Genomic DNA, 23,923 nt, shown 5'->3' with positions numbered 1-23,923 from the left:
CTGCCATTGTAGCACGAGAGCAGCCAGAGACCATAAAACAAATGAGTCTGGCTTTGTTTCCATAAAACTTTATTTATAAAAACAATCAGTGGGCCAGATTTGGCCCCAGAAACCGTAGTTTGATGATTCATTCTCCAGAGTATAAATCACACCACAGAATTGTCTGATCACCCTAGAGGAAAGAGTTTGGCCTTTAGTACTCTGTACCCACCAGTCGTCAGCTGTGGAGGTAGAGCAGGGGTGCTGCTAACCCCCCCAAGATGGTTCCCTCAACTGGGATAGTAGTTCCCACTCTGAATCAGAATCCCATTCAGTTCTACAGAAAACACATTTCTGGGCCTCACACACAAGAGTTTCTGATTCAGTAGTTCTGGGCTAGAGTCTGAGAATTTGCATTTGTAGCAAGTTTCCCAGTGAGGCTAATGCTACCTTTTTGGAAACCACTGAGACCACCAAGTTCAAGACAGTTCTCCAGAGGAGGGGCAGTTGTGAGCCTTTTGCAACCAACACCCATAACAGCTGAAGGCCTGATGCACTGAGGGTGCCTCAAAGCATCTGGTACAATACTTTGACAAGTTTGCATCAGGAAAGACACAGACTCTTTAAAATGTACCCCTGGATAAGGAAATGTTTATTCATGTCCATTCTCTTTTTGATGAGGCTGCTCATTCTTGAACTGGCTTTGTCTAGCCTATTCTGATTCAGCTATTCCTTATGAAATTATATCCATCTGAGTAGGTTATTTATGTGTGTTTTCCACCATGTGTTTACTGATGCATTTATTGATATTGGTTGGCATACTAATCTTTGTTAAATTCTAATCTCCTTGAGAGCATGGACCATGTTTTTTCCTAATTTTATAGCTATCAAGGGAAGAGAGTTCTATACACTTCACAGCTGCTTTGAGTCAGTGTTTCCCTGGGGAAAATGAAGCTCATAGCACATACAAAATAAGAGTTTCTTTATTTCATTCCTCTCCTAGCTTCTTATTCTTAACCTATATTCTCTTATCATAGAATATATTCCCAGGAGTGCCTGGGTGGCTCAGTCGGTTAAATGTCTGACTCTTGATTTCTGCTCAGGTCATGATATCATGGTCATGAGATTGAGCCCTATGTCGGATTCCATACAAAGCATAGAGCCTGTTTAAGATTCTTTCCCTCCGTTTGCCTATCCCCTGCTGCGATGCACATGCATGCTTACTCTCTCAAAAAATTAAAATTACAATTAAATAAATTAAAATATATTCCCAGACAATTGACATTAAGACTATAAACACTGAATCACTAAATTTGTCCTTATACATATTATGGCCCAAGGATTAATGCTTGCCCATGAGCACCCTAAGTCTGGCTTATGGTTTCATTGTTAGAAGACCAAAGCAGAAAGAAAACTCTTAATCTATACCTTATTAAGTCAGTTGTCTGAAACACATGATTTTGAGGGCAAAGAATAGATCACTGTGTCATGAACTGTATATCTGAATTTCGATTTTATCTTTCTTACTATCCTGAAGACAAAGCAGAGAAATGAGGCTTGGAGTTCTGACTAGTTAACTACTTAAACAACTTCTAGAGTGAAGTTAAGTCTACCTAAACGGTAATGATTGATGGAGTTATTTCAACCTTAGGTGTTCAAATAATAACACACAAACACGGTAGGCCAAGGTGTAAATACTGAGTTGGGATGCTAGCTCATTTGGCCAGAGCTAGAGATGGGGAGTTGAGGAGCTAAACAAAATGTGGGACATTATATTCTATCAATCAAAGCAATACAAACTACAGTAGCAAGTCCAAGCCAAAATATTTTGAGAAGCACAGAGGGTCAAAAATCAGGCAAATGAACTAATAATATCAAGAGAGCAAGAGCTAGATCATAAACCACAGGTGAAGCCAAGATTCAAATAAAAAAGCAGGAGGAATTAGAACTCAAGAGGTCATGAAGAAAGGAAGGATAGACTTGGTGCTGACCAATAGAAAATAAAATAAGTATAGTGACATGTACAGCTTTTCTTTAGGTACAAAGGCCTAAATGAAAAGCCAAGCCAAAGGCATTATTTGTAAGGCTGAACATCAGCATATTCGCTTTATGATCCAGCAACACCAGTTATAGATGTATAAGCTAGAGAAACTTACCAAGGTGCACCAACAGGTATGATTAAGAGTGTTCAAAGCAAGGATATTCATAAAAATAAATAACTAGAAACAACCTGAATGCCTGTTTACAGGGAAAATGGATAAATGATGCCATATTCACATAACAGAATATTATACATCAGGGGAAATAAATGAACTGCAGCTACATGCAATAATATAAATGAATCTTAAAAATATAATGCTGAGTAAAGAAAGCATATAAATCCTGCTTCCACTTAAGCTGTAAGAGAATGTTGTTCCTGTCCTGATAACAATAACAAAAACCAGATAATATACAAAATCATAACTTTTCTTGAACCCTTCAGAGAGCTGCAGTCATGAGGAAACCACAAGAACTGAATTTCAGAAAGAGGCAAGCCCCTCCAAGGAGAAATAAGACATGGAAATTATTTTACCTTCGCCAGAGCACAAGAGAAACAAGGAGCCACTACAAAAAAGGTAAGAAAAAAATTAGCTTAAAGTCTTAACAAGTTTCTAAAGGCTGAATATGGGCAGCATAAAAATTTAGAACAAGTAAAAATTAAAATAATTAAAGTAATCTGCTTGGATTAAGGCACAAAACACCAGCCACTTCTCTGGACCCATCTTTTATAAAAAGTAAATGCTTGGGGCACCTGGATGGCTCAGTCAGTTAAGGGTTCAACTCTTGATTTTGGCTCAGTTCATGATCTCAGTGGTTTGTGAGATTGAGCCCCATGTTGGGCTGACAGCTTGGTGCCTGCTTGGGAGTCTCTCTCTCCCTCTCTCTCTGCCCCTCCCAGTGCATGCTCACGTTCTCTCTCTCTCTCTCTCTCTCTCTCTCTCTCAATAAATAAATAAATAAATAAATAAATAAATAAACAAACTAAACAAATAAATAAAAAAGTATTTTTTTAAAAAAGGTAAAAGCCTTAAACCAGTTGGAGAAGAACAGCAAGCCCTCTGCTTCTTGGGGTCACAAGAGAATAGATAGAAATTAAACCTATCCTTCTCTGAAGGAAGTTATAACGTTTCCCTTCCTGACACCAGAAACTTCCTTGGTGAAGAGTAGAAACAGTGTTACCTTCCCACGAGAGAGAAAGGAAAATCTTTATGTCAAGGGTCCTGCATCAACACATAGCAGAAGTCTGCCACCCTACGGAAAGGTCAGGAAACCCTTCTGCCCCAAACTTGCCACAGACACAAGACAGAATGTAGCAGTCACAAGTGGAATTGGCAGGCACCATCCACATGCTCCATCCTCAAAGTCTAGGCACACAGATCCTGGTTAATGATGAGACTGGCCCAACGAAACCAAAATATCCCCTGGTCCCACAACAAACCTAGCAACAAACAACAAGCAATAGCAACCTACCCCTAAGGAAGGGAAAAGAGAGTGGAAAGAGAACTTTGTAATATAAGCATACAGAGACTCCTAAAACCTGAGGGTAGAGATGAGGCACAAAAAATAACACTCTAGTACTCTAGACCACACAGTAAGATGAAGGTAATGGCTGTTCACTACTGGAGAAACTCAAAGCCTATGGTACGCTAATAGTAACTATAGCAACCATGGCACAGAAACCAATTGAACTACTGACTTGATTGACTCAACCCCTAACACTAACAGTCTGAGAAGATCCAAGTCCATTTCCAGGAATAAAGCCAATTTACTCCAGTCTCTGCTGTACAAATAATATAGCACATTCAATAAAAAATTATTGGCTGGCTGTGGTAGAATGTGCGACTCTTAATCTTGGGACTGTGAGTTCAAGCTCCACACTGGGTATAGAGATTACTTAAAAAGAAAAAAAGTATTAATAAAATATATGAGACAGACCAAAACAACAACAACAAAAAGAACTATTGTCAAGAGATAAAATAATAAATATAATCAGAGAAAATTCAGGTGTTAGAACTCTAAGACAGCAACTTTGATTAATATGCTAAAAAATCTAATAGAAAGGTTGAGAACATACATTTAAAAATGGAGGATTATAGGGGCGCCTGAATGGCTTAGTTGGTTAAGCGACTAAGGTTCAGGTCATAGTCTCGCAGTTTGTGAGTTCAAGCCCCAAACTGGGCTCTGTGCTAACAGCTTAGAGCCTGAAGTCTGCTTTGGATTCTGTGTCTCCCACGTGAGATGAGGTGGTCACGTGGTTAAGGCAATTCTGTGTCTCCCTCTCTGCCCACCCCACCTTGTGCTCTGTCTCTCTTTCAAAAATAAATAAATGTTAAAAATGGGAGGATCATAGCAGAGAGATGGAAACTATTGAAAATATCAAATAGAAAAGCTATAAATAAAAATTTGATATCAGAGATAATTCTTTCAACAGACATATCAAAAGATGTCATATGGCTGAGGGTTAAGCATCCAACTCTTGATTTTGGCACAGCTCATGATCCCAGGGTTGTGGGACTGAGCTCATCATCGAGCTCTGTGCTAATCATGGAGCCTGCTTAAGATAGTCTCTCTCTCTCTCTTTCTTTTTCTCTCTTTTTCTCTTTCTCTCTCTCTCCCTTCTGCCCCTCTCCCCAGCTTATGCTCTCTTTTCCCCTCAAATAAATAATAAAATAAAATAAAATAAGAGTAACAAAATTCACAATAGAGATTACTTACAGAAAGAGATCAAGAACACAGAATTTGAAGGAAGAACAAAATTCTGGTTCTTAAATTGGGTGTTGAGTATACATTGCATTACTATGCTTTGATACTCACATGTGCTTTCTTATATTTTGTCATGTGTGTTAAATAAAATATTTTCAAACAGAAGATTGTATAAACAAAGTACAGGAAGGGACTTCATAGTAAAGTAGATTGATTTTTAAAAAGCAAAGAAAGAAAGGGTTTCTAAAACTATACTAAAGTTAGAAGTCTCGTAAAAATTTAGTTCAAAAAATTTTTGAATGTATATTCTGTCTGCAAGATGCTGAGCTATGCAGTGGGTATAAAATTATGAATAAGACATCATTTCCAAATTTGGACCGCTTACAGCATAGTGAGGAGTTCATTGTCAAATCTCTATCTGAATATATGTTGTTTGGACATACCTGAAAATACCCCAGTGGTGGAAGCACAAAGAAGGAGTCAGTGAAGATACAGATGAGATAAGATTGGCCATGAATTGATAACTTTCGAAGCTCTGTAATAAGTATGAGGTGTTAATCTATTTTTCCACATCTATATATGTTTGAAATTTCTCCTAAGAAAGTTTTGTTTGTTTTATAAAAACTATCTGGCTCCATACTTTTAAATTAAAAATAAGATGAGGAATTAGTGAACTTTATGATCAACAAAGAAAAAACTAGGTGACAGTTTCATGATTCCAAAGTTCTTGACAGGCTAGAACAATAGACTAAATTAAAAAAAGAAAAAATATAATAGAGATTCAAGAAAAAGAAACAAAAGGCATACCCATTGGGAAGGAAGACCTAAAACTCTCTCTACTTGCAAATGACATGATTGTCTATGTAAAAAATCTCAAAGAAGCTCCAAAAAAGCTATTAATTAGAGAGTAGCAAAGTTGAAGAATACAGTGTCAACATAAAATTTAATCATTTTATATACTACCAGTGAATAATCAGAAATTTAAATTTTTTCAAGTACTATTTTTAATAGCACCCCCAAAATAAAATATTTATGTACAAATCTCACAAAATAAGCGCAAGATCTATATGCTGAAAACTATTAAAGATTGATGAAAGAAATCAGAGATCTTAATAAATGGAGAGATACACCAGTTCACACATTGAAAGGTTTGAAATTGTTAATAAGTCACTTCTCCCCAAACTGATCTGTAGATTCAAACATAATCCTAGCCAAAATCCCAGAATTTTTTTTTTAGAAATTGACAAACTGATTCTAAAACTTATATAAATAGGCAAGTAAACTAGAATAGTCAAAATAATTTTGAAAAAAGAGAAAAAAGTTGGAAGTTTCTCATTACCTGAATTCCAAACTTACTATAAGACTATATCTTTAGGTTCTGGTACCAATTCCAGTGTGGGTGTCAGGGGTCCCCACACATACAACTGGCAGTGTTCTGACACCATCTGAGTAGCTCATAATTTAACCCAACTCTGACTGCTATCTACCCAGAGATTGTGTCAGCATTAGAACCCACAGATTGAGAGGTCAGTCCTACAACCCTGCTCCACACATGCACTTCAGACACCAGTCACAAGCCCAGGTTGTTACCTATACGACTGACTAACTGGCTATAAAAGAGATTTTCAAGGCTCCCTCCTCAGGTTTGATTAATATACTAGAGTGGTTTACAGAATTCAAAGAAACATTTTTCTTCCTAGAAATATCAGAGGGAAAATTTACTTATGGCTTACTTTACTAGGTAATTAGTTTATTATAGAAGGTTGTAACTCAGGAACGGCCAAATGAAAGAAAAAGGCAAGATGTGGGGAAAGGTTATGGAGCTGGAGGTGTGACACTCTCCCAACACCTCCACATGGTCACCAACCCAGAAGATCTATAAGGCCAGTCCTTTCAGGCTTTTATGAAGGTTTCATTACGTAGGCATGATTAATCCAAGAACTGGCCATTGACAATTGATTGAACCTCCAGCCCCTCTCCCCTCCCTGGGAGGTGTCTTGGTTGAGACTGAAAATTCTAACTCTCTAAATGATGTGGTTGGTTTCTCTGGTGACCAGCCTGAATCCTCAGGTGACCTAGGGGCATTCCACAAGCCACCTCATTAACATAACAAAAGACACCTTTAACATTCTCAACACTTAGGAAATTCCAAGAATTTGGGAAGCTGTGAGCCAAGAAGTGTGAAGGAAAACAAAATCCATATGAGATATATATTTTAGTCCTCCAAAAATAAATTTTTTATAAGTCAAAATATCACACTATTAAGAGAGTCTGATGGAGGGACTACAGACATAGTATAAATAAATTGAACAGAAGAGTTCAGAAAAAGAAGCACACATATAGTATCAATTAATTTTTTTATGAAGGTGCAAAGAAAATTCAGTGGAGAGGGGACAGTCATTTCAACAAATGATGCTGAAACACTTGGATATGATGGGGGAAAATTGGATAAAAATGGATTATTTTTAAAATGAACCTCAATCCATACTTCTCACTCTACTAAAAATTAACTCAAAATGGATCATGATCTGAATTTCAAACCTAAAACTATAAAATTTTTAAAAGAACACATCAAGGAAATGCTTTGCGTTATTAAGTTAAACATGAATTTCTTGGATATAACACCCAAAGCACAGCCCATATAAGAAAACATTTGATAAATTGGAACATCATAAAATTAAGAACATCTACCCTTCAAAAGAAAGTATCAGCAGAATAAAAAGATAAGCCACAGAAAGGGAGAAGCTGTTTGCAAATCACATGTCTAATAAAGAACATATCCAAATTATATAAAGAACTTTCAAAATTCAATAACGAATGGAGGAGATAGCTGAACAGACACTACATCAAAGAAGATTTAAAGATTTCAAATAAACACCGGAAAAGATGCTCAATATCAATAGCCACTAGAGAAAAGCAAAATAAAGACCACAGTAAGATACAATTATATACCTACTAGAATCAAAATGAATTTTTAAAAAATCTGACAATACCAAGTGTTGACATGGATGTAGAGCAACAGGAACTGTTATATGGTGCAGAGAGGAATGCAAAAGAATTTTGGAACTCTTTCTGGAAACATTTTGGCAATTCCTTATAAATTCAACATACTCTTAACAAGTAACATAAAAATCCCACTATGAGATATTTCTCCAAGTGAATGAAACCCATATTCAAACAAAAAGATGGGCAAAAATGGTTATAACAGCTTTATCTGTAATTGCCAAAATCTAGAAATAGCGCAAGTGTCTCTCCACTGGCGAATGGATACACTTGATCATAGCATATCTGTATGATGGAATAAAAGCAATGAAAAGGAACAAAGAGTTGGTATGTGCAACAAGCCGTAACTGAATCTCCATGCATTATACTGAATGAAAGAAGCTGTACTCAAAAAAGCCTTTATACCAAATGATTTCACTGAAATGACATTCTTGCAAAGGCAAAACTATAGGAGCAGAAAACAGCAGTGGTTGCCAGAAGTAGAAGCAGGAGACTGGTTGGCTACATAACTGTACTGGGGAATGTTTTGGAGCAACTAAATGTTTCTTTATTTAGATTGTGGTAATGGTTACATGGCTACATAAATTTGTCAAAATTCACAGAACTGTACCATAAAAAGAGCAAACTTTACTATAGGCAAATTATGCCTAAAATTTTTAATGGAAAAAAAAACCCTCCCAAAATGTAGTAGGGATAACTAAAATGTTTTGAGTCACAAAATTCATAAATACAAACATGAAGAAGATATGATTTAATGTATACCCATATAGAAAAGTACAAGAAATAATTATAAAATCAATGTGGATAAACACCTTGGCATGGTTGACCAACAGTCAATTAACTCTTAACAGGTACATAGAATTCAAATTAAGACAGCAAGTAGTACCCTATTATTCTGTACTACTGAGATTCATCTGAGGCATTAATTCAAATCTGGACCCAGGTGATAGGAGGGATATGAATGAAGCAAGTACCGCTATCTACAATAGAATGGCCTTTTTCCAGTCAGTGTGAATTCACCATCACTGTGTTCAAGTAGGGAATACTGAGATCAATTTCAAAGTGACTTAATAAGCCAGAACTTTAGGAATTATTTCCTCCCTTCCCCACAAAAAAAATATCACCTACTGTGGGCCGAGGACTGTATAGTCATGGTAATAATGACAGTAAACAGACAAATGTGTTTCCAGCTTAGAAAAGGCCTAGTTAAAGTTATGAAACTAAGTATTCTTTTCTGCAAACTACAAAACCTATAGCTAGGAAAGTAGAAATGCAGAGAGCAGTACTTCCTATCTTATTTTAATTATGTCCAAGAAGCCGTCAGGCAGCCGTGATCATGAGAAGTCAGCCAAATTCTAATTGACTAGCCTATGCCTAGAATTCCGTTCTGTTTGGTTCTGTTTTGTTTTATTTTTGTATCTTGGTTACTAAATATAGGCTTCTCAGCATGATTGTCACCTTACCTTAACCCTTTTTCAATTAGCATTTGAAATGGTGTAAGTACAAACACCAGAGACAAAAAGCTCATCCTACCTCTGTTTTTACTAAGCCTCATGTGCACTTGGTTTATGGAACACAAACCTAACAATGACTTTGTCCTATAATTTTGACACTCTATCTGAGACCTTATTCCACTCTATGACAGATTTGTCATATTATGTATTGAAATATTTTATATGCCAAGCCATGACTTTCTTTTGCATGTCTCCTTAAGCAATTAAGTACATGTTCTCTGTAAGTAATTTCTTAATCATTTGCAATTCACTGACTCATGTGCTAATTAATTACCTCCATTTACCAAGCATCTACTGTGTGTCACTCAACACACAGTATTAGGTGTTAGAGGTACAAAAATGGTCATCTATAATTATTTTACTCTAGTTTAATTTCATTTGCCTTTTTTAAAAATATTTTTTAATGTTCATTTATTTTCAAGAGAGATAGAGACAGAGTGTGAGTGGGGGAGGGGCAGAGAGAGATGGACACTCAGAATCTGAAGCAGGCTCCAGGCTCTGAGCTGTCTGCACAAAGCCTGATATGGGGCTCAAACCCACAAACCGTGAGATCGTGACCTGAGCCGAAGTCAGGCACTTAACCAACTGAGCCACCCAGGTGTCCCATAATTTCATTTGTCTCTTATAGCTGTCTCTGACCAAAGGAAAATATACTGTAGGGTTTTTTTTTTTTCCAAGTTGAAAGCTTTATTGTGTGTAATTAGTACATACAAATCTCACAGTCTATGCACACAACTAAAATGGCTTGTTCCTAATTTTTTTGGTCAAAAATATACTTTGAATTAAAAGCAACTTCTCCATGAAAATTTCTCTAATTCTCATAGCCAGGATGACCTCTCCCTCTTGTATTTCCTAAGCATATTTTAACATTTGTCTTTCATTTATGATACTTCATAATACAAGGTATCATGCTATGTGATTTTTTTCATGCTATGTGATTATTATACTATTATAACATAAATGTCTTATTGAATACCTTTGCGTGTACTTTTTAAAGACTTTAAGTAGCAAGAAAATATAATCAAATATTAACAATCATAGAAGAATGATAAAATGTATCACACAAAAGGAGTCATAACAGAAAAGCAACAGTCTCTGTTTTTATCTTGCTAGGCAGCTCCTTCCCCACTGTCTCACTCTCTAAAGGTAACTGGGTTTTTATTTTAATAATTTATAGATACTAGCACTTAGAGATATTAGCTATTTTATTTTTTTAAGCTTAAGGTATTATATCTTAGTTCCTGCTATGAGAATAAATTTCAGCTTCTTTGCCTTGTTTTCCATATTCTTAGGCCCCTTACAATTTTTTTTTTTATTTTTACTAATCTTGTTTCACCAACTTTGGAAAGTACACCTTGACTCTAAGTTATGGATAATGAAGATATTGATTTTCCTACCTTTAATTCCACCTCTCCTCCTTCCCAAGGAGATTGCGTCTATGATCAAGATCAAGTTGATTCATCAGTGTTTTACTCCACTTATTATTAATTCATGCAATACCTTTTATTTCCCTCATATTTGGATAAGGACTTCTGATATGATTTTCTGTGTAATTTTTTTCAGAATTTTCTAATTGTCTTTCTTTTTTTCTTGACAAAATACTATTATTATTTCATTATATTGACAATTTTTCAGCTGTCTGATAATTCTCTCTACTGCCTATAACCTGTTCCATTTTTTTCCCATGAAGACTTTCTTCATAAAGCATTCTGATTACCTTTTGCAATTTACAACAGTTGTTTTTTTAGACCTTTGAAGAAGTTATTATTACAGGATATATTTTAATCATATTCTTGGTTTAGTCCCACAATTTCTTGATTTCTTTATCTTTTTTCTTGGTAATCACCAAAATTTTACTAGAGTTCCATTCTTAGAAAGAGCTCATAGACAGTTACTTGGGGAGGGTATAATCCTTGAATGAAATGAAATGTTTTTATTTTGCCCTCAAAATAGATTGGCTGGAATGGAATTCTAGATTTAAAATAGTTTTCTCTTAAAATAATATTTAAGCATCATTCTGTTATCATCTGTCAGTCAGTGTTGCTAAAGAATTTCTGCTAACTGGATTCTCATTTCTTTGTAGAGAACTATTGCTGTTTTCTCTACAGAAGTTTTAAGTGCATTTCTTTTTCCTGGATATTTTGAAACTTCATGATGATATAGCTCAACTTATCGGTCAGGGTCCCTATGAGAATGGGTGGCTGTTTATTTGCAATTTTGGGGGTTCCTCAAGTCAAATCTGAAACTGACTCCTATATAAGGAGGGCAAGAGGAAACCCAGGAAAGAAGGGGACCACTCCAGATGGGTAGGTGGCAGGTATAATAAACAAGAGAACTCACAGACTGATGCTTGTCTTGGGCACTCAAAAGACAAGATGATTTCTGCACCTACCTGCCAGAATCTTTAAAATGTATGTAAAGGCCTTAACTGGGTTTGGTCACATATCCCATCCACATGGTCTCAGCAACATGTTACTCTCAAGGCTGTGTCCTTAAAATGTCTCGGGCAATGGGATCTGTGGGAGGATCATTCATTCCAAGGATGGGGGTGAGGGAGTGGAGGGAGACGAGGACCTTCTGTTTGCCCAGATCCTGCTCAAGCCTCAACTGACAGTCACATCCTCTTGATGACCTCCTCCAACGTTCAAATTAACAACAGTGGATTTAAGGAGGATGTAATATGGAGTGTATTTACAAAGGTGTTTGGGATGGGAGGTGTAGGAAGAACCTCCAGGGATAATGCCAGACATCACTCAGGCTTAGTAATTACAGACTGTTAACCGCTCCTAAGCTCAGAGACAAGGAAAGACAGGATCACCAGGGAGTCTTACAGAAGACCATTTTAAGAGCTGCAGTGACTTGTGTTTGAGAGGAATAATCAGCCAAAAGAGACTCCTCAGACAGTCTTGGGGGAATAAACACCTTGAGCCCACCCTCCTGCCTCCTTCCATCTCTAACTAGGACTCTCATTGGCCAACCAACTCAAAGGTCCCCAACTCAAATGGGGGCCAGATGATATTACCTATCATGTTAGAAAATGGTAAATGGTGGGGAGTGAACGAAGAGAGCAAAGGAAAGGTAGCCAGCACACCAAGTATGATGCTTTTCATTTCTCTTGCTCAGTACTGTATGAGCTCTTTTGATAAAAAGACTTGTCCCATCTCAACTCTGGGAAGTTTTGTTCTATTTCTTTTATACCTTCCTCCCTTCCTTTCCGCTTGGCTTTCTGAACACTTTATTTTCTCATTCTGTAGCGCTTCACTTGTTGTTATCGTCACCAAACTGTAAACGACTTGAGGGCAGAATCCACAAATTACTTACCTTTCTGTCTCCTATAGTACCCAGCACAATAGCTTGAACATGAATGATACTGGGAAAATGAATACTAAATTGAATTAAGTCTAAGCAATTTTTGTTTCAGTGTTGGTTGCTGCACAATGTTTCATCATTAGAATTTAGAAGAGAAAGGCTTGCAGCAGCATTTACTTTTCTCTCACTTCTGCAATTTTGCTTTGATATCTGCACTGATACAGGAAAAAAAAAAACCCAGGGGGTTTTGTTAAAAATTTTAATTAAGATGAAGAATGAATGTATATTTTCTTTATTGACTTAAAATATACAATACATTAAAACATCTAGCTCTTTAATAAGGAAGTAATAAACAAACAGTAATGACTAACAAGTTATTGAACTTACACTTAATTTTCAATACACTGGAATTTTAAAAAAGACACTGATGAGGCACCTGGGTGGTTCAGTTGGTGGTCTGTNATACATACTACATGCACTGGCTACTGTAAGTCCAAACATTAGTCTTATTTCAGTAATAAGTCTATTTCAGGATAATAAAGTCATCCAAAGTGAAAAATTCTCTCTTCCTCATTCAGAAGGATGGGTGTTGGTTCACAACCTAGGGAGTTCCAGGGTGAAATCTGAAACCATNGTTTGTGAGTTCGAGCCCCACGTAGGGCTCTGTGCTGACAGCTCAGAGCTGGAACTTCAGATTCTGTGTCTCATTCTTTCTCTGCCCTTCCCCCACTTGTGCTCTGTTTTTCTGCCTCTCGAAAATAACTATATGTAAAAAAATTTTTTTAAAGATTCTGCTGATATTCTGTGTTACAGTTTTAGGTTATCACGGTGCAATCTGTGGGTAGAACACTTCATCATCATGTTGTTGTTGTTTAAAATTTAGAGTTTTTCAATGCTAAGAGATATTTAGTTGAGTTGTTTCTATCAGAGGAGAATGGACCATGTAAATTCCCACATTGCTTGGAGTCAGAGAGACCAACTCCAACATTAGCTGTGCATTGTAACTCCACCATCCACCAGCTGATTGAATATAGGCACAATATTACCTGCAAACTTCAGAATCCTTACCAGCAAAATAATACCTTAGGTTATTATGACAATTAATCAAGATAATTCTGAAATACCTTACTATCAGTGGCCATGCCAGAAAGACTTATCCTCACACATTTTACAATCTATTGGAGAAGATAGCCAGTTAAAAAAGGAATTATTTAAACTAAAAAAAATCTATAGAACATGCTAGATTGGGGAGTTCTATGGATGTCTGGGAGCAAAAAATAAGAGCATCTTATTTTAATGGAGCTATAATGTTTAATAATGAATATGACAGGTAGACTAGATCAGGAAAAGTGTTATCAGAGGTAGATGGAGGCTAATGTGTCTGGCACGTGGTGGGTGCTCAAAATATGGTGGCAAATATTATTCAGACATTTGATATAATACTAGATGCAAATGCAACCAGTAGATTGACTAAATGATACTCAGGGGCAATGAAGGAGTCCCTGTCCTCCAACTGGGCATTCAATGCCATTCTGTGGGGGGTTGTTCTTCCCCTGCCCATTAGATGAAATCTAGGCAGTTGCCATAACTTGTTCATTCCCTCTTAAATGATATGTACATACTTGTATACATACATACATACTACATGCACTGGCTACTGTAAGTCCAAACATTAGTCTTATTTCAGTAATAAGTCTATTTCAGGATAATAAAGTCATCCAAAGTGAAAAATTCTCTCTTCCTCATTCAGAAGGATGGGTGTTGGTTCACAACCTAGGGAGTTCCAGGGTGAAATCTGAAACCATGCAACCCCTGTGCACTTAGGACAAGGAAACACCAAAGAAAACCACAGGCCACTCCAGACTGGTAGGTGGCAGGGTTGGTAATCAGAAGAACTTACTTGAGAAACTTGTCCTGGTTGGCTGTAAGACAGGTAGATGTCCACACCCACCAGCCAGAATCTTAAAAGTTTATCTAGGGGCGCCTGGGTGGCTTAGTCGGTTAAGCGTCCGACTTTCGCTTAGGTCATGATCTTGCAGTTCATGGGTTCGAGCCCCGCATCGGGCTCTGTGCTGACTGCCAGCTCAGAGCCTGGAGCCTGTTTCAGTCTGTGACTCCCTCTCTCTCTGACCCTCCCCTGCTCACACTGTCTCTCTCTCTCTCCTAGAAATAAATAAAACATTAAAAAAAATTAAAAAAAAAAGTTTATCTAGAGACCCCAGTGGGGTTCAGTCAGGTGTACCATCCAGAGGGTCTCAGCAGCACACTGCTCTCTCAAGTCCTTCAAAATGGCTCTGGTGGGATGGTGAGTGGAGCATATATGTCAGGGACATGGGACAGAGGAGGAGCCTCCAACTGCCAGGGCCACTCAAGGGTCTGGCGGTCATGTCCTCTTGATAACCAACAATGAGGTAAGCCACATTATACTCCTCCCCCTCTCTTCTATCAACCCTGGGCTGCACATGCTCTTCCAAGTTAGAAGCCAAGGAAGAGAAAAGAGGTAAGGAGTTGGAAAGGTGTTACTTTCTGACATTACTAATTTACTTTTGGTTTCCTCTGGACTTGTTGTAAGTCTAAAACTAAGTCTCTTTGGGGTTGGCGGAAGTTTAGACTGGATTCTTTGCAGACAGTGTCATCGCTGGGATCTTTCACTTCAGTTCTCATAACTGTGACAATGCTTTATCTGCTTTTCCCCTGTAAAACCCTCTATCTGTGTGATCTATGCCACACACTCTCCCTTTTGAGGACACATCATTCTCCCTTCTTAAAGTCATTTCCAAACAGCTTCAGGGGGATTTTGTCTATGTTGTCCCACATCTGTTTATCAAGCAATCCTCACCCATCCTTTTGCCCAGACAAACTGAGAGCTCAGGCTTCCCTAACATGGCTGCCTCTCCTCACTCTGCTATGAGCACAAATTACCAACGACAGCCTCATAACTTGTGGGCCTCTCTACACTTGACCTAGGGCCTACAGAAGACTCAGGTCAGTTTGTCTGCATGGTTTCCTCAAAGCAACTCTCACTCAATGTAGGGTGAGTATGGATAGAGTGGGGGTGTTTTAGCCTCAGGGCCAGAACAGTCTTTCCATATACATTCTCTAATTGCTACCTTATTATTCTTCTAATGGTGGGTTTTGATTCAAGGGCTACACAGCTGGAGTTTGAAAACTCTTTTGCAGATCCTGAATAGGTGGCCTCATACTTCACTCCATTAGACAAATAGAACACAGCTGCTTGCCCCTGCTGATTTGGGGCCCCAGCCAAAACTGAGGCAGGAGTGCTCCTTTATAAAAGTCCTGCATCCATAGTAGAGACTCAGTTAAACAATTGTCTGGCAGCAGTTTGTGTGGGTGAAATCCTCAGCACAAGATAAGCAGATACTATGAAATAAAGTGGCAAGAAGATAAAAATCTAGCAAGGCACAGAAAATAAGTATTTCAATAAATCCTACTAGGGAAGACTTGAGATAACAGAATGATGACACTGACCTTAGTAAATAAAATAATAACAGTTACTAGTTATTAAGGGTTTAGTCTATGCCAAGCATGGTGAAAAACACTTTATAAACAGGATCTCTCAGGGGCGCCTGGGTTGCTCAGTCGGTTGGGCGTCCGACTTCGGCTCAGGTCATGATCTCACAGTTCATGGGTTCGAGCCCTGCATCGGGCTCTGTGCTGACAGCCAGCTCAGAGCTGGGAGCCTGTTTTGGATTCTGTGTCTCCCTCTTTCTCTGACCCTCCCCTGCTCATGTTCTCTCTCTCTCTTTCAGAAATAAATAAAACATAAAAAAATTTTTTTTAAATAAATAAACCGGATCTCTCTTACTCCTTAAGCAACCCTATATATTAAGTACTATTGTCCATACAATTCATGTAAGCAAATCAAGGCTGAGTAAGCTTTCCAAGGACAAACCTCTATGATATTATGTGTAGTTTGTTGTTGACAGCTATCTCTTTAAGCTTATGTTTCGGATGCGCTCCTGAGGGTCCCATAAAGAACATTTTAAGATATTGTTAGAGGGAGGATTGCATTGTGAGAACCAAATGGCAATCACAATCCAGGTCCTGGAGCTCAGAGAGCACAGGTCAGGTTAGAGGCACCAGTAACCAGAGGACAACTAAATCAGGTCTATCCATATTTGAGGTGCCCCATTGGAAAAGGGCTTTTATTTTTAGAAAAGAAACTGAAAGTTATCTTTACAACTTATTCAGAGGTCTCATAACTCAGATCATCTAAGATATAACTTCAATATAACCTAAATCACTTATAACGAGGTTTTTCCCCATTTATAACACTATTTAACCCCTAGCCTCTTTCATGGTTTAAACAAAAGCCATTTTTAATAAGTAGGGAAAAATCACATACATGAAACTTCTAAGCTTCTAATCATTTTGTGCCAATAACTAGCTAGTCCTTGAAGAATTTCATAACGTGGTGTTTCCAGCAGTTCTTTGTGACTTGTCAGAAACTCTGAATTTTCCTTCTTTCCTTCCTTTCCTCCCTACTTTCCAAGGCTCTTTGATTTGCATGTATCTTGTTGCCTATCAGATATAGTCTTTAATTTGCTCTCTGAGACTTTAAATTTCCTTTTTATGTTAGTCACCGGAAAATATGTGGAGAGATTAACCTCATCTTACCACGCTTTCAAGTACTGAATATGTATAAATAAATTAAAAACAGGAACAGAAACAAAACCAACACCCTGAAGCTTTGTCTTCCAAGGTCAAGCACCTGCCAGTCCCTGCAGGGGAGACCTCCTCTTTGAAGAAGGAAGGGCTCCCGTCAGGCAGCGGTTCAAGTCACCCCATCAAGCCACCTCCACACCAAAGGACACCTCCCATACCTCCACCTACCTCCATCATCACGGAAAACATCCTGGTTCAAACCACGAGCATCTTCCCAATTCTCAAATCGATCCCTTCACTTTTGTCCCTACCCCATTCAACCCTTTGTCCAAATAACAGCCGTGCAAGAGCTATTAAAAAATGTAAACGGCATTCCATGCACCCCTGTTGGAACCTTCAAAGGCTTCTCATTACAATCAGAATAAAATCTAATCTTCTTAAAATGGCCTACAAGATCGTACATGGACTTGCCTCTGCTAATCCCTCCAATCATATGCTGACCTTTCCACCCAGCTTTTATGCCAGTTTGTGTTGTCGGTGTAATATTTCTCTCTCCCACTGGACTATGTGTTGCATGAAGGGGGCCCGGGATGGTTTCATGCACCGCTGATTGTCCGGCTGTCCCAAAATACTGCATGTAGGTTCTCCATAACTTTTTGTTACATAAATAAATAAGCTTAAGTAAAAATTGCTATAATCAGTAGGAAGTATTCTATTACATACAGCCAGTAAAAGGGAAATTACAAACACAATAGGGAAATGTTTACAATATATTATGTGGGAAAAGCAGAATAGGAAACATTATGTAAAATACAGTTGCCCATATCATTTACAGTATGATTAACATAATATTTACAACATGTATAGGTTGTAGGTATATATAATATTTATAATACAGTTGAGCCTATTAGAACATAGACTACACTTGCATATTTTTTAAACTAATCCTGGTTTTAAAGAGAGGGAGATCTATTTAAACGATTATAAGGATCTGCCTTCTGAGATGGAAACTGGAGTTTGTCTTTGGAGCAGCTGATTCCTTTGTTTGGAAAGAAAGGTTTTGCTGGCGCTTCTGGTTACACTGAGTGAAGCAAAAACCCTTCTCTTAAATAGGAAGATATGTGGAAATTAACTGCTCTGCATAATAATGAGTGTGCCTTTGATGTAGGTAGAGGTGTATCTCTGTGGATTGCCTTTCCTTTTTCAAAAACCTCCACAGCCTAATCTCCCCTCCTTCCNGGGGCAGTCTTTCGAAGATGCTGCAACATGGACCTGTGTAGGAACATGGACCTGTGTAGAAACATTGCCTAGGAAATAGTGTGCTGAAGGCGGCTCATGACAGCTTCCCAGACCCAGTTGTTTAATTTTCAGGGATTTTCTGAGATCATCGTAAAGTGCAGGCATTATTAAAAACTCATTATATAGTCTTACAGTTAAAGAATTTTTACTAAAATAAAAGGTAACAAACATTCAAAACTCTCCACTTCCTGTTATATTATATTGTACTATCATTTATGCTCTTCAAGTTACTTATACCTCTTGTATCAGGAAGGTGGAAATATTGTGCAGTGGAATGCTACTGGCTAACTCTCCTGAACTCCACGTTTGATAATGACATGTTGATAGCTTGAAACCAGCCAGGGAAATGGTCAAGTGCCACAAAACAGGGCTCTGTTGATTATTTTGTTGACTTTCTAGAGTTAAGAAAGTGATACAGAAAATGTTAAAAATCCAAATTGAACTTAAAATTGTACCATGTCTGTAGCTGTTACATTGTGAATCCCACAGAACACTGCTGAAAAACAAATGAGTAAAGCTCTGACATATGTTTTCATTGTTTCCCTTTTGCTGTATTCCTTTATGCAAACCAAAATAATAAACAGCATGTATGTCAGGACCACACTTCTGTCAGTCATACCATGTGTTTTCTCTGGGCACAAAAGTTCTGCAAAAATCAATGAAATCAGGGGCACCTGAGTGGCTCAGTTGGTTGAGCATCTGACTCTAGATTTCAGCTCAGGTCATGATCCCAGGGACGTGGGACCAAGCCTTGAGTTGGGCTTGGCACTGAATGTGGAGCCTGCTCAGGATTGTCTCCCTCTGCGCCCTCCCCTGCTCATGCACTGTCTCTAAATATAAAATAAAATAAAAAATAAAACAGTGAAATAATTATGTAAGAATCAATTGCTATATGGAATTTACTATAAAACAATTATATTTTACTATGGTAAATTGTATTACACATATTTTATATCAAAGAATTTAATGATAAACTCATATATATGTATGAAGGGTTTTTTTTTTTTTTCCTGGAGAGCCAGTTGTTGAACCAGCATATCACTGGATTTAAGCCACTTCTGTCACAGAATGGAAATTGTGAAACACTAAGCCTTCTTGGGGATACATAGAAACTTTTGAGGAGAACCTGAAAACACACTGCCCTTCCTACAACAGAGGTGAGAAATCCAACTATTGGTATCTGGGGATTAAAGGTGAAATTAAGTCCTGAAACCTGAGACCATCTGGCAAACTTGTATTACCTAGACATAACACGTATGTGCATATGGACAGAGACTAGAGTGTGATTGGAACCATGACATATAGAATGGTGGCTTTGTGAATGATCCTCTTTTATTTGAAAGATGGTTTAATTTTCTTGAAAATATAAGAAACATCATAAACGTGATTTTAAGGAGAATCAGTTGGCTCAACCATTTAAGAAATATGCAAATTCAGAATATTTGAAGTCTTGCTTTCCACCTGTAACTAATATGGGTTAAATAGCTGGCCACACTGATTCTGTGGCCCCTCTCCAAGGTGTAAAATAGCAGCCTGGCTTACCAGGTAGTTATGGGAATAAGCAGTGTAGTAGCTTTGTACCATAGCTTATTAAAAGAATGACATATGGAGCAAAGAACACTCTACATTATAGAAATAACTGGAGGTAAACCTAAAGTGTACTTAAATCTATAATGTTTCCTTGGTGCTCAGTTGACACTCTTTATCAAACCTAGTGCTTTGCAATATCTATGATCTGTCTCTGGACAATCCTTCACTAATTCTTTAAGTGTCATCTCTGCCGTTTAACTTCGAAAGTAAGAAATGTATTCTAATGAGAGTGTTAATTATAGAAAGTGCTTTATGTCCTAACTTGGCAACCTTATAAATCAAATGTTTTGTACTCTATAGCAGCAAAGATACAAATTTCCTCCTTACACAAGGCCAAAAGTAACAAGTGAAATCTCCAAAAGTGACACCAGGGAATGTGGGGCCTATCACTGGTCGGAGAAATCTGGAAGAGTTCTCCTAACATAATGACACTTGATTTCTCACATACAATTTTTACATAAAATAAATTGGTGGCCATGTTTTAAAATAATTGCAGTGCTAGATGAAGATAGTGTCATATTGACATTCTTATAGGTAAAGCAAGGTTACAACTCACGAGGGAAGCTGTTATTTCTTTTAATAAGTGGCCTTTTACCCTCTCGTTATTTTTGTTACCTCTAATTGGTGTCAAAATGAGATCAATAGCACATCCTTACCTCATAGGACTCTTGTAAGGGTTAAGTGATATATGGAGTACTTAGAATAGGCACACAATACACACTAGAGAGATGTTGCTATATTATTATTATTATTATTATTCATACACATGTTGGCTATGAAAATTTGATGTCAGCTCTGTACCGCCTGGTGTATTTCCAAGATACGTTTTTACTGACCATCTCATAACTTTATTGTAGGCTGTCTTCCCTAGCTGTGTTCTCTTGTCTAACTTCTCTCTTGTTACTTCATCTAAACTTCTCCTGGATTCACTGGGCACCTCATAGAAATTAGAAATAGATATTGAGGGGTCCCTGGTCGGCCCAGTCAGTTGAGCGTCTGACTCTTAATTTTGGCTCAAGTCATGATCCCAGGGTTGTGGTGGTGCCTGCTTGGGATTCTCTCTCTCTCTCTCTCTCTGTGTCTCTCTCTCTATTTAAAAAAAGATGTTGAGTTCACTGGTGGCATCCAGGTAGCAGATCTTCCGGAGTTTTGTGCAGCTAGACTTTTCCTAAAGCCCTATAGCATGCACCTGGTTGTTTCTCAGGATCTTGTCCAATCGTCACCTAGAGAATTTTTTCTTGATATTTTATTTCTATTTATTTTTGATAAATTTTTTCCCTTATTTTGTTTCTTTATTCACTCTTCTTAATATTAAATATATAATACTGTTTTTACTTAGTGTGATTTTAGAACAATGGCCCATTGTTTTAGAATTGTGGATGAAAGAAATGAGAAGAACCCATCACACTGAGAGGTCAAGACTCTCACTATGGCATTGCAAAGCTTCCATTGTGGATCTCTCTCAGCTCTCCACCACTTTATGTCATTTATATTCAAGTGATGGCCACCTCTGCATTGTTGCTATTTTTATCTCTCTACCCTTCCCACTTAGGAGTGGTCGACTGTCATAGGCTGTCGAACAATCCCTTTACTCTGGACACTGTCATGGTCTGAGGGTGGACATGTGACCCAAACAGAGCTGATCCACGTTCTATGAAGATTGAAATGGATGCTAAGGGAGATCGTCTTCTTATCTATGGGCTCACTAACAGTGAGAATAGCTCAGGTCTAGAGTCCTCTTTCTCCATGTGAAGAAAGCCTTGCCAGGGAATTCAGTAACTTCTAATTAAATGAAGAAATTATCATTTGTTATATTGGTAGGATATGCCAGGCACTGGGCCTCGTACTTCAATCTTAGTCAATCTCTCTAGCAATCTTTTGAAGTGAATACTATCTTTTCACTGGTAGATGAGATATTTCAGATTCAGAGAAGTTGCTTGCCCCACACTGAATTGTGATTAACTATCCATCACACCACATGATGATAAACAGTCTCCATGAAAGTGAAAATTACCTAGTGGCTGGAGCAGCCTTCTTTCCCCCAACAAAGAAGATGGGTGTTCCTGTGGTGAGAGCAGCGTTGGGGAGAGGCCAAGTCTAGCCCTGTCACTGCCTGGAAGAGATGAAGTACTGCCTTGAAATGTGCCCACTCCACAGCTGTGATGAGAGCTGCCACAGTCTAATTGCTAGGCTGTGTCACCAGATACACAAGTAGGGGGAAAGAGAGCCTGAATGCGGCAAAGAAGGACTCTAGGCCTGCACGTATCCCCTGAATTCCTCAGTCTGTGTCCCCTAGAGCTGCCAACACCATGGTCAAGACAGCCATGTGGATGAAAAAGCAGTGACATAAGCAAACTGACAGACACTGTGAGTGAATTACAATACGCTGTGGGGTTTCCCATGAAGTTGAAAACTGCCTCCTATTCTGATTTCTGTAATGTCATTCTCTTGGGTTGGGTTTTCCTGAGACAAAATGAGTGATTATTTTAATGAATTCTTCAAAATATAAAAATAAAGCATCTTCCCCTCTAAACGTGGATGTGGGCCCTGTGCATGCATACACACCCCCTTCCCCCCCCCCCCACATCTCTCTATTTCTCCTTTTGTTCCTCTTTCTTCATTTGATAATTGAAATTCTTCCAGACATTGCTTTGTCTAAGATTCTACCTGTTGTGCTTCCTTGCCCGGCTCGGATCATCGCTGAAGGCACAACTGGAATAAACCACTGGAAAACTGTGCCTGTCCCTTTCCTCAGCTCCATGCAAGCCCTGACCATGGAGCATGGCAGCTGTTTATGCTAGATATTTCTTCCCAAGGGAAGGGCCATTCCTTTTCCCCTGCTCAGAACACTCCTTTCAAAAGCACTTTCCGCAGGGAGTTTCTCTAATCATCTCTTACCTACTTCAATTTTGTTCTATTTCAAGAGGACTCATTCTAAAGGTTTCTTCTTTGGCTCTCATTTTCTTCATCTGCTGCCTCACAGTATTGAGGCCTTCTTTCTGTTGCCATTCAAGGTTCAGTGAAGAATGGGCAAGCAAAACGTGTCCTCGTTTGCGGTGCCATTAGCAGGCTGCCCATGGTGGCTCTGGACCAATGCTGCCCCTGAACTAAACTTTCCTAGAAAATCCTTGTTTACAGCATTCGCCATAGGCCAGCTACTATGTTAAGTAGAACAGGCCAACTCGGGCGAACCTCAAATGATCCTATCTGATAGTTACTATTATCATTTGCAGATTCAGGACCCTTGGTTATAAAAGAGAAGCATCTTAATCAAGGTCACAAAACAAATGAGATTGTTTGCATCTGAACTTCAGTCTGTCTGATTCCAAAACCTGTGTTTTGTTTTGTTTTGTTTTTCTTTTATTTCTTTGTTTAACCTATGCATCTTGTGCATAGGCTTCCCAAGGGAAATACTGGAAATTTGGTATCGCAAGCCCTGAGTTAAAACCTCTGGTTTGCACTGTGGACTTGAATTTCATTCACCCTCTCCGAGTTGGCATTAACCTCCTGTACCACCTACAGTTCTCTGAGTCTGCCATGTCCTTTCTGTCTTTGCTTCTTCTCCCTGGAATGTCCTCCCACACACTCCATGCTTAGCTAAGGACTACTTCTCTTCAACCTTCAGCCCTGATTTCCTCTAGGCTAGAATATCTCTACCTCAGAGAAGCTCTGTATGCCTCTATGCTCCCCTCTATCAGGTGCCCCATCAGAATGCACTGTAAGCATCTCCACTCTTGCATGAGGTCCACATTTATTTGGTACCAGCATCCTATCAGTAAACCATGTTTTGATGTAGACCAAATGTGTTATACCTATATAAATATACATATATATATAGTATTTATATATATACGTATTTA

This window comes from Crocuta crocuta, unplaced genomic scaffold (assembly GCF_008692635.1).
Source record: "Crocuta crocuta isolate KB4526 unplaced genomic scaffold, BGI_CrCroc_1.0 scaffold78, whole genome shotgun sequence".
Classification (NCBI taxonomy): domain Eukaryota; kingdom Metazoa; phylum Chordata; class Mammalia; order Carnivora; family Hyaenidae; genus Crocuta; species Crocuta crocuta.
The sequence above is the reverse complement of the archived record's forward strand: the minus strand, read 5'-3'. Positions refer to the sequence as shown.